General features: G+C 40.1%; 1 protein-coding gene and 1 non-coding gene across 7 annotated transcripts in view; one reads left to right on the top strand and one right to left on the bottom strand.

Moving 5' to 3' along the window:
* The window catches only part of WDR89 (WD repeat domain 89), a 66,832-nt gene that overhangs the window by 15,811 nt on the left and 42,588 nt on the right, over nucleotides 1-8,433 (top strand). For 4 of the 6 annotated variants that reach the window (XR_005201157.1, XM_017533961.2, XM_017533957.2 and 1 more), the window contains exon 2: nucleotides 1,440-1,545. The exons of 1 other annotated variant lie outside the window; for it this stretch is intronic. The gene's annotated coding sequence lies outside the window, so the exon portion shown is untranslated. Of the gene's footprint in view, nucleotides 1-1,439; nucleotides 1,546-3,237; nucleotides 3,276-8,433 lie in introns of those variants that run through there. One more of the 6 variants, XM_017533958.2, reaches the window with a different exon arrangement.
* Nucleotides 7,130-7,233, bottom strand: LOC119472061. The gene has a single exon (XR_005201169.1). It is a non-coding gene; the product is annotated as a U6 spliceosomal RNA (small nuclear RNA).

Here is an 8,433-nt window from a genome sequence, read left to right as displayed (position 1 = left end):
CTCCGCCTCCTGGGTTCAGGCAATTCTCCTGCCTCAGCCTCCTGAGTAGCTGGGATTACAGGCACGCACCACCATGCCCAGCTGATTTTTTTGTATTTTTAGTAGAGACGGGGTTTCACTATGTTGACCAGGATGGTCTCGATCTCTTGACCTTGTGATCCACCCGCCTCGGCCTCCCAAAGTGCTGGGATTACAGGCATGAGCCACCGCGCCCGGCCTGCATTGCTTACTTTTTAAATTAAGGTGTCTTCCCAGATGTACATCTTTAGGGTTGTCTGTCCTAGCTATCTTATCTAAAAGATCTTGACCCCATCTTATCTCTTCCCGTCATGTTACATCCCTTAAACTCCGTTTTATTTTTCTTTATAGAGCTTGTCATTCTTTACGTTATATATTTATTCTTTATAGCTGAGTTGAATGATGAATTAATGTTGCAGCCTCAGAATAATAGTCAACTCAGTAAAACTGTTAGAACAAAATTATAGCATTTCTTTGGTCAGTGAAAATTCCCATCAGATATTTTATGAGTAAAGTTATAAATTCTAAAAAAGAGAAACTAAGTTTTTAAAGTATTTTAGAGTTTTTGTTTATTTGTTTGTTTAGACAGGATCTTGCTCTATTGCGTAGGCTGGAGTGATCATGCCTTGCCTGATCGATCACATAGCCTCAACCTTCCAGACTTAAGTGATCCTCCCTCCTTAGCCCCCCATATAGCTGAGACCACAGGTGCACACCATGCACACCACCATGTCTGGCTAATTTTTTTTTTTTTTCTGAGATGGAGTCTCACTCTGTCACCCAGGCTGGAGGGCAGTGGCATGATCTTGGCTCACTGAAACCTCTGCCTCCTGGGTTCAAGCCGTTCTCCTGCCTCAGCCTCTCAAGTAGCTGGGACTATAGGCGCGCACCACAACGTCTAGCTAATTTTTGTATTTTTAGTAGAGATGGGGTTTCACCACATTGGCCTGGCTGCTCTCGAACTCATGACCTCAAGTAATCCACCTACCTTGGCCTCCCAAAGTGCTGGGATTACAGGTGTGAGCCACCATGCCCAGCAGTCTGGCTAATTTAAAAATTTTTTTTTGTTTGTTTGTTTATTTTTTTCTTTTTCTTTACCAGACACCTCATACAGGATAATTTTCAAATTTTTTTTGTAGAGAATAATCAATGCCCTCACCACAACCCCAGCCGCTAACAACCACTTCCTATAATTTTGCCTTTTCCAGACTGTTACTTCAATGGAATCATACAATATATACTCTTTTATGTTTCATGTATCCCTGGTTCCTTTTTTATGGCGAGTCAGATTCCATTAGATATGTATATCACAGTTTGTTTTTCCATTCAGTAGATGACAGATATTTCTGGGGGAGGGAGGGCCTTTGTTTATTTGTTTTTTCTGTGCTTAAGCTTACCCATATTTCTGTGTTTTTCTCTAGGTATTTGGCTCTTATATATAAAATTATGATGAACACATGTACAGATGTTTGTATGGACATAAGTTGTCATTTCTCTTGAGTAAATACCTAAAAGTGGGATTGCTGGGTAAGTATGTATTTAACTTAAAAAAAAAAACTGCCAAACCACTTTCCAAAATGGCTATAACATTTTACCGTCAATGTATGAAAGTTTCTGTTGCTTTTACATTTTTGCCAGAACTTGGTATTGTTAATTCTTTTTAATTATAGGCATTTTAGCACATGTGTAGTAATAGGTAATTATTAATATAATTTTTAATATAATATATTTATATATATATTATATATAATATATTATATATTATATATAATATATATAATATATTATATATAATATATAATATATTATATATAATATATATAATATATTTATATATGTATATAATATGTATAATATACTTATATATATAATATATATAATATATTTTTATATTATATATATAATATATATATAATATAATATAACTCCCAAAGTTCTGGGATATCCCCAATGACTAATATTATTGAGCTTCTCGTGGTTATTTGTCATTCATATATTTTCTTTGGTGAAGTGTCTGTTCACTTTTTTTTTTTTTTTTTTTTTGAAACGAAGTCTCGCTTTGTTGCCCAAGCTGGAGTGCAGTGGCGCAGTCTCAACTCACTGCAACCTCTGCCTCCCAGGTTCAAGTGATTCTCCTGCCTCAGCCTCCCAAGTAGCCGGGACTACAGGCACACAACACCATGCCCAGCTAATTTTTGTATTTTTTTAGTAGAGGCGGGGTTTCACCAGCTGGGCCAGACTGGTCTCTAACTCCTGACCTCATGATCAGCCCGCCTCAGCCTCCCAAAGTGCTGGGACTACAGGCATGAGCCACTGCTCCCAGCCTCCTTTTCCCATGTTTTAATTGAATAATTTGTCTTTTAATTTGGTTGCAAGAATTCTTTATATATTCTGGATATAACAACTTTATCAGATTGTGATTTGCAAATATGGTCGCCCAGTCTGTAGTTTGCATTTTCTTTTTTTTAAATTTCTTTTTGTTTTCGGTTTTGTTGTGGTTTTTTGTTTTTTTTTGAGGCAGGGTACCACTCTGTCACCCAGGCTGAAGTGGAGTGCAGTGGCGCAATCTCTGCTCACCACAGTCTCCACCTCCCGGGCTAAAGGGATCCCTCCATCCCAGCCTCCGGAGTAGCTGGAGCTATAGGCATGCGCCACCACACCTGGCTAATTTTTGTATTTTTGGTAGAGATGGGATTTGGCCATGTCGTCCAGGCTGGTCTTGAACTCCTGGACTCAAGCCATCCACCCACCTGGGCCTCCCAAAGTGCTGGGATTATACGCGTGAGTCACTGTGCCTGGCCTGTAGTTTGCATTTTAATAGCTGTTCAAAAGCAGGTTTTACATTTAAATTAAGTCAAAATTTTCTCTTGTGGTTTGTGCTTTTTGTGTTTTAAGAGACCTTTGCCTAACCAAAGGTCATAAATTCCCTATTTTTTTTTCTTACAAGTTTTGTAGTTTGTGCTTTTACATTTAGGTCTGTGATTCATTTTGAGTTAATAAGCTCTGTTCTGACTTCTTGCTTGTCTCATATTAGTAAATCATTGCAGCTTTCTTTTTATTAGTATTTGCGTGGTATATCTTTTTTCTATCCATTTACTTTTAACCCGTCTATGGCTTTATAAACAAACTGTGTGTCACCCGGGCTGGAGTGCAGTGGCATGATCTTGGCTCACTGCAACCTTTGGCTCACTGCAACCTCCACCTCCCGGGTTCAAGTGATTCTTGTGCCTCAGCCTCCCCAGTATCTCGGATTACAGGTACACACCTCTGTGCCCAGTTTTTTTATTTTTGGGGTAGAGACGAGATTTCACCAGGTTGGTCAGGCTGGTCTCCAATTCCTGACCTCTGGTGATCCACCCACCTCACCCTCCCAAAGTTCTGGGATTACAGGTGTGAGCTGCCACATCCAGCCTCTTACATGGTTTTCTAAAAAAATTATTAATGTTTCCATTTGATTTTTTTCTTATATGTAACGTCTTTTTGCTGAAATACTCTATCTGTTCATAAATTTGTCTACTTTTTTAACGTAATCATTTTTGCAAGGTTGGTTTTTTTTTTTTTCTTTTTTTGAGACAGAGTCTGGCTCTGTCGCCCAGGCTGGAGTACAGTGGCGCTATCTCAGCTCCTGCAATCTCAGCCTCCTGGGTTCAGGAGATTCTCCTGCCTCAGCCTCCTGAGTAGTTGGGATTAAAAGCGCCCATCACCACACCTAGCAAATTTTTGTATTTTTAGTATAGACGAGGTTTCATCATGTTGATCAGGCTGGTCTTGAACTCCAGACCTCAGGTGATCCACCTGCCTTGGCCTCCCAAAGTACTGCAAAAGGCAGAGGTTGCAGTCAACCAAGATTGGGAGATTGTGCCACTGCACTACAGCCTGGGTGACAGAGTAAGACTCTGTCTCAAATAGTAATAATGCTACTACGAACATTCATGTATAAGTTTTTACATAAACGTGTTTAGCTTTATGAGAAACTGCTCAAAAGGCTGCTACATTTTACATTCCTACCAGCAATATATAAAGGTTCCAGTTTCTTCACATTCTTTTTTTAAAAATGTATTTAATTGACAAAAGTTGTATATATTTATGCAGGATGTTTTGATGTGTGTATACATTGTGGAATGACTAAATCAAGCCAATTAATATACCCACTGCCTTACATACATTTTTTTGGGTGTGGTGAGACTACTTAAAATCTATTCTCTTAGCAACTCTTAGCAATTTTTAATTTTTATTTTTGCAGAGATGGGGTTTCTCCATGTTGGTCATGCTGGTCTGAAACTCCTGACCTCAGGTGATCCGCCCACCTTGGCCTCCCAAAGTGCTGGGATTATAGGCGTGAGCCACCTCGCCTGGCCTTTTTTTTTTTTTTTTTTGAGATAGAGTCTCGCTGTGTTACCCAGACTAGAGTACAGTGGCACATTCTCGGTTCACTGCAACCTCCGCCTCCCAGGTTCAAGTGATTTTCATGCCTTAGCCCGCTGAGAAGCTGAGACTACAGGCACTCACCACCATGCCCAGCTGATTGTGTGTGCGTGTGTGTGTGTGCGTGCACGTGTTTTTGGTAGAGACGGGGTTTCGTCATGTTGGCCAGGTCAGTCCCAAACTCCTGATCTCAAGCAGTCCACCTGCCTTGGCCTCCCAAAGTGCTAGATTACAGGCGTGAGCCACCATGCCTTGCCCCTCTTAGCAATTTTTAAGTATAAAGTACATTGTTACTAACTGTAGTTACCATATTGTACAGTAGAGCTCTTGAACTTACTCCTCTTTCCAAGTGAAATGTTAATCCTTTGATCAACATCTCCCCCATTCTCCCTCCTCCCCAGCCCTGGTTAACCACCTTTCTACTCTCTGCTTCCTCGGGTTTGACTGTTTTAGATTTCACATATAGATATGTATGTTTATATATATACATACATCTAGATGAGATCATGTGGTATTTTGCTTTCTATATCTGGCTTATTTTAGTTTATGATATAGTATCCTGCAGGTTTATCCCTGTTTCACAAGTGGTAGGATTTTGTTCTTTTTTTAAGGCTGAATAGTATTCCAGTGTGTATATACACCAGTGTATACTTGAGTAGCTGGGACTACACCGCTACTGGCGCACACCACCACGCCTGGCTAATTTTTGTATTTTTACACCACATTTTCTTTATCCATTCAACAGTTGATGGACACGTAGGTTGACTCTACATCTTAGCTGTTGTGAATAATGCTGCAGTGAACATGGGAGTACAGATGCTCCCATGTACATGATCTTCCACATACTAATTTCATTTTTTTTTTTTTTTGAGACAGTCTCACTCAGTCACCTAGCCTGGAGTACAATGGTGCAATCTTGGTTCACTGCAATCTCCACCTCCTGGGTTCAAGTGATCCTTGTGCCTCAGCCTCCTGAGTAGTACAGGAGTGCAACACCACACCTGCATAATTTTTCTGTTTTTAGTATAGATGGGGTTTCACCATGTTGGCCAAGCTGATCTTGAACTCCTGACCTCAGGTGATCTGCCCGCCTTGGCCTCCCAAAGTGCTGGGATTACAGGCGTGACCACTGTGCCCAGCCGATTTTTAATTTTTTTTGTTTTAGGAACCTTCACACTGTTTTCCATTTTGGCTGTACTATAGGTTCTTTACATTCTTGCCAATTCTTGTTATTTTCTGTTTTGGGGGATTGCTTAAAAATAACCAATTCATAATTTTTTTTAGTTTTTTAAGCAGTGGGAGGGTATAGTTACACTATTAGTAGGTGTATGGTGCGTATCTGAGTATTCGGGTTTTTTTCTGTTTATGACCTCCTTTCTTGACAACTTGTTGGTATTTCTCTCTTTAAAATTGAATTCTGTACATCAGGTGTAGAAGAACAGTAGAGACTGAGGTAAGTGGTATTTAGCCTTGGAAATGAATACCTGTGCTTCTGTCAGACTGTGAGTGTTGGGGTTTGAGCAGTCTAGCCTGGTTTGGGTTTTGTTGTTACTGTAGTTAACATTGATATACCCAAAACTTCAAATGCCTTCAGCTGCGAGCTGTTACTATCTTGTGCTTAGTGTTGGGCCTGGGATGCTGGAGGTTTTCTCCTTGTGGCTGCTCCACTCAGTCTCAGCAGGCCCCAACAGGAGGCTTCTCTCCAGGCTCTTCCTCCCCATCTGCTGACCGTTTGTGCTCTTTCCACAGTGTGAGGCTTCACAGAAGCAGGGAGTCATTCTCCATGATTTTTTAAAATATGCATACATAAAATGTCTCTTCTATAACCACATTTCATTGTTAACTTGACTGGCTAAAAAGACTCCAGGTTAGAGGTAATTTTGACCCAGAATTTTCAAGGCATTTTTTTTTTTTATTATTATTTTTATTTTTTCCCAAGGATTGTTATTGAGAAGTCTGATACTGTTACTATTCTTCAAATTTTTTATGAGACCTCTTTTCTCTATGGACACTTTTAGAATCTTTCCTTTATCTCCAGCATTATGAAATTTCAAGATATATGTGGCTTGGTATGGCTTTCTTTTGCTATCCTTTTTGCTGAACACTCAGGGTTTCTTTTTCTTTTCTGCTTTCTTCTCTTTCTGTACTTTTCATTTTTAGGATGTTTGACTTAGATTGATCAGTCCTCTGATTTCATTCTTTCTTCTTCTTCTACTTTAGTTGGTAGTATTCCTTAACCAAATCTTTTAGTTCTTCTGTGGATTTTGTGTTTCTGCTCTTATTTTTAATTTCCAAGAATTCTTTCTTGTTATCTGAATGTTCTTCTTTGTTAAAATACTCCTAAAAGCCAGGCACGGTGTGTCATGCTTATAATCCCAGCACTTTGGGGAGGCTGAGGCAGGCAGATCTCTTGAGTCCAGGAGTTTGAGACCAGTCTGGGCAACATGGCAAAACCCCATCTCTTACAGAAATACAAAAATTAGCCAGGCATGGTGGCACATGCCTGTAGTATCAGCTGCTTGGTAGGCTGAGGCAGGAGGATCATTTGATCCTGGGATGCTGACATTGCAGTGAGCCATGATCCTGCCATTGCACTCCAGCCTGGGTGACAGAGAGTGAGACTCTCTCTCTCTCTCTCTCTCTCTCTCTCACACACACACACACACACACACACACACACATCCCTAAAAATATGGAATGTTTCACACACTGGCATGTCATTCTTGTTCAGGGGTCATGCTAATCTGTGTATTGTACCAATGTTAGTATATATGCTGCTGAAGTGAGCACCATGATTTTATTTTTAAATATGTGCATCTGAGCATAATCACCACCCAGAATTCTCTTGTTCTGTTTCTCAGTTTACATCTCCCCACCAAAATAACTATATTCTTACTTCTACATTGTAGATTTGTTTTGTCTTCTTAAAAACTTTGTATGAAATCCTGTACATCCAGCCACTGTAGTACTCTTTTGTGTCGGGCATCTAACCAATTCTGAGATTCATCCACATTGTTGCAAGTACCAGTAGTATGTTTTTTATTGTTATTTAGAATTCTAGGCTGGGCGCAGTGGCTCATGCCTATAGTATCAGCACTTTGGGAAGCCAAGGTGGGCGGATCATCAATGCCAGGAGTTTGAGACCAGCCTGGCCAACATGGCGAAACCCCGTCTTGACTAAAAATACAAAAATTAGCTGGGTGTGGTGGTGGATACCTGTAATCCCAGCTACTAGAACTGCTTGAACCCAGGAGTTGGGGGTTGCAGTGAGCCGAGATTGTGTCACTGCACTCCAGCCTGGGTTACAATGCAAGACTTGGTCTCAAAAGACAAAAAAAAAAGAGAGAATTCTGTTCTCTTTTTAATATTAATATATTACAATTTATCAGTAAGGCCTGTATAAACAACTGGATAATGATCTAATTGTCCAATTAATCATCTTAAAGGCTTGTAATTGAAGTATTAATAATACACCAACAGCATATTTACCTTGCTGCTTAAGCCAGAAACTAAGAATCAGCTTTGACTTCTCTTCTCACACACCACGTGTAGTCTTAGCAGAAAATTCTTTCGTATTTGTGACCTGCATCCAGCCACTTCTGTCGACTCTTTCTCAGAATTTTGCACAAACCTCTGAACTAACTACTTTTATTCTTGCCCTTTAGTCTGTTCTCCAGGCAGCAGCCAAAGGAATCCATTCTCAGTGTCTCTTACCTGCTCACAACCTACAGCGGCTTTCTCACTTGAGAATAAAATCCATAGTTCTTACCGTGACAGAGCTCTTATCTGGCTTCAGCAACCTCTTTAGCCTCATTTTCTATACCATTCTTTCTTTCTCTGACTTTAGCTGCACTGGCCCACTTGCTGTTTCTCTCTGCCTAGGAAGCTCTTGTTCCATGTAATCCATTCCCCTGCCTCCCTCATTTTGTCTTGGTCTCAGCTAAATGTAACCTCATGGGGAAGCTTTCTCTTTTTTTTTTTTTTTTTTTT

The sequence above is a fragment of the Cebus imitator genome, unplaced genomic scaffold (assembly GCF_001604975.1).
Source record: "Cebus imitator isolate Cc_AM_T3 unplaced genomic scaffold, Cebus_imitator-1.0 Scaffold83, whole genome shotgun sequence".
Taxonomy (NCBI): domain Eukaryota; kingdom Metazoa; phylum Chordata; class Mammalia; order Primates; family Cebidae; genus Cebus; species Cebus imitator.
Note: the sequence above shows the minus strand (reverse complement) of the source record. Positions and strands in the feature narration are given on the sequence as shown.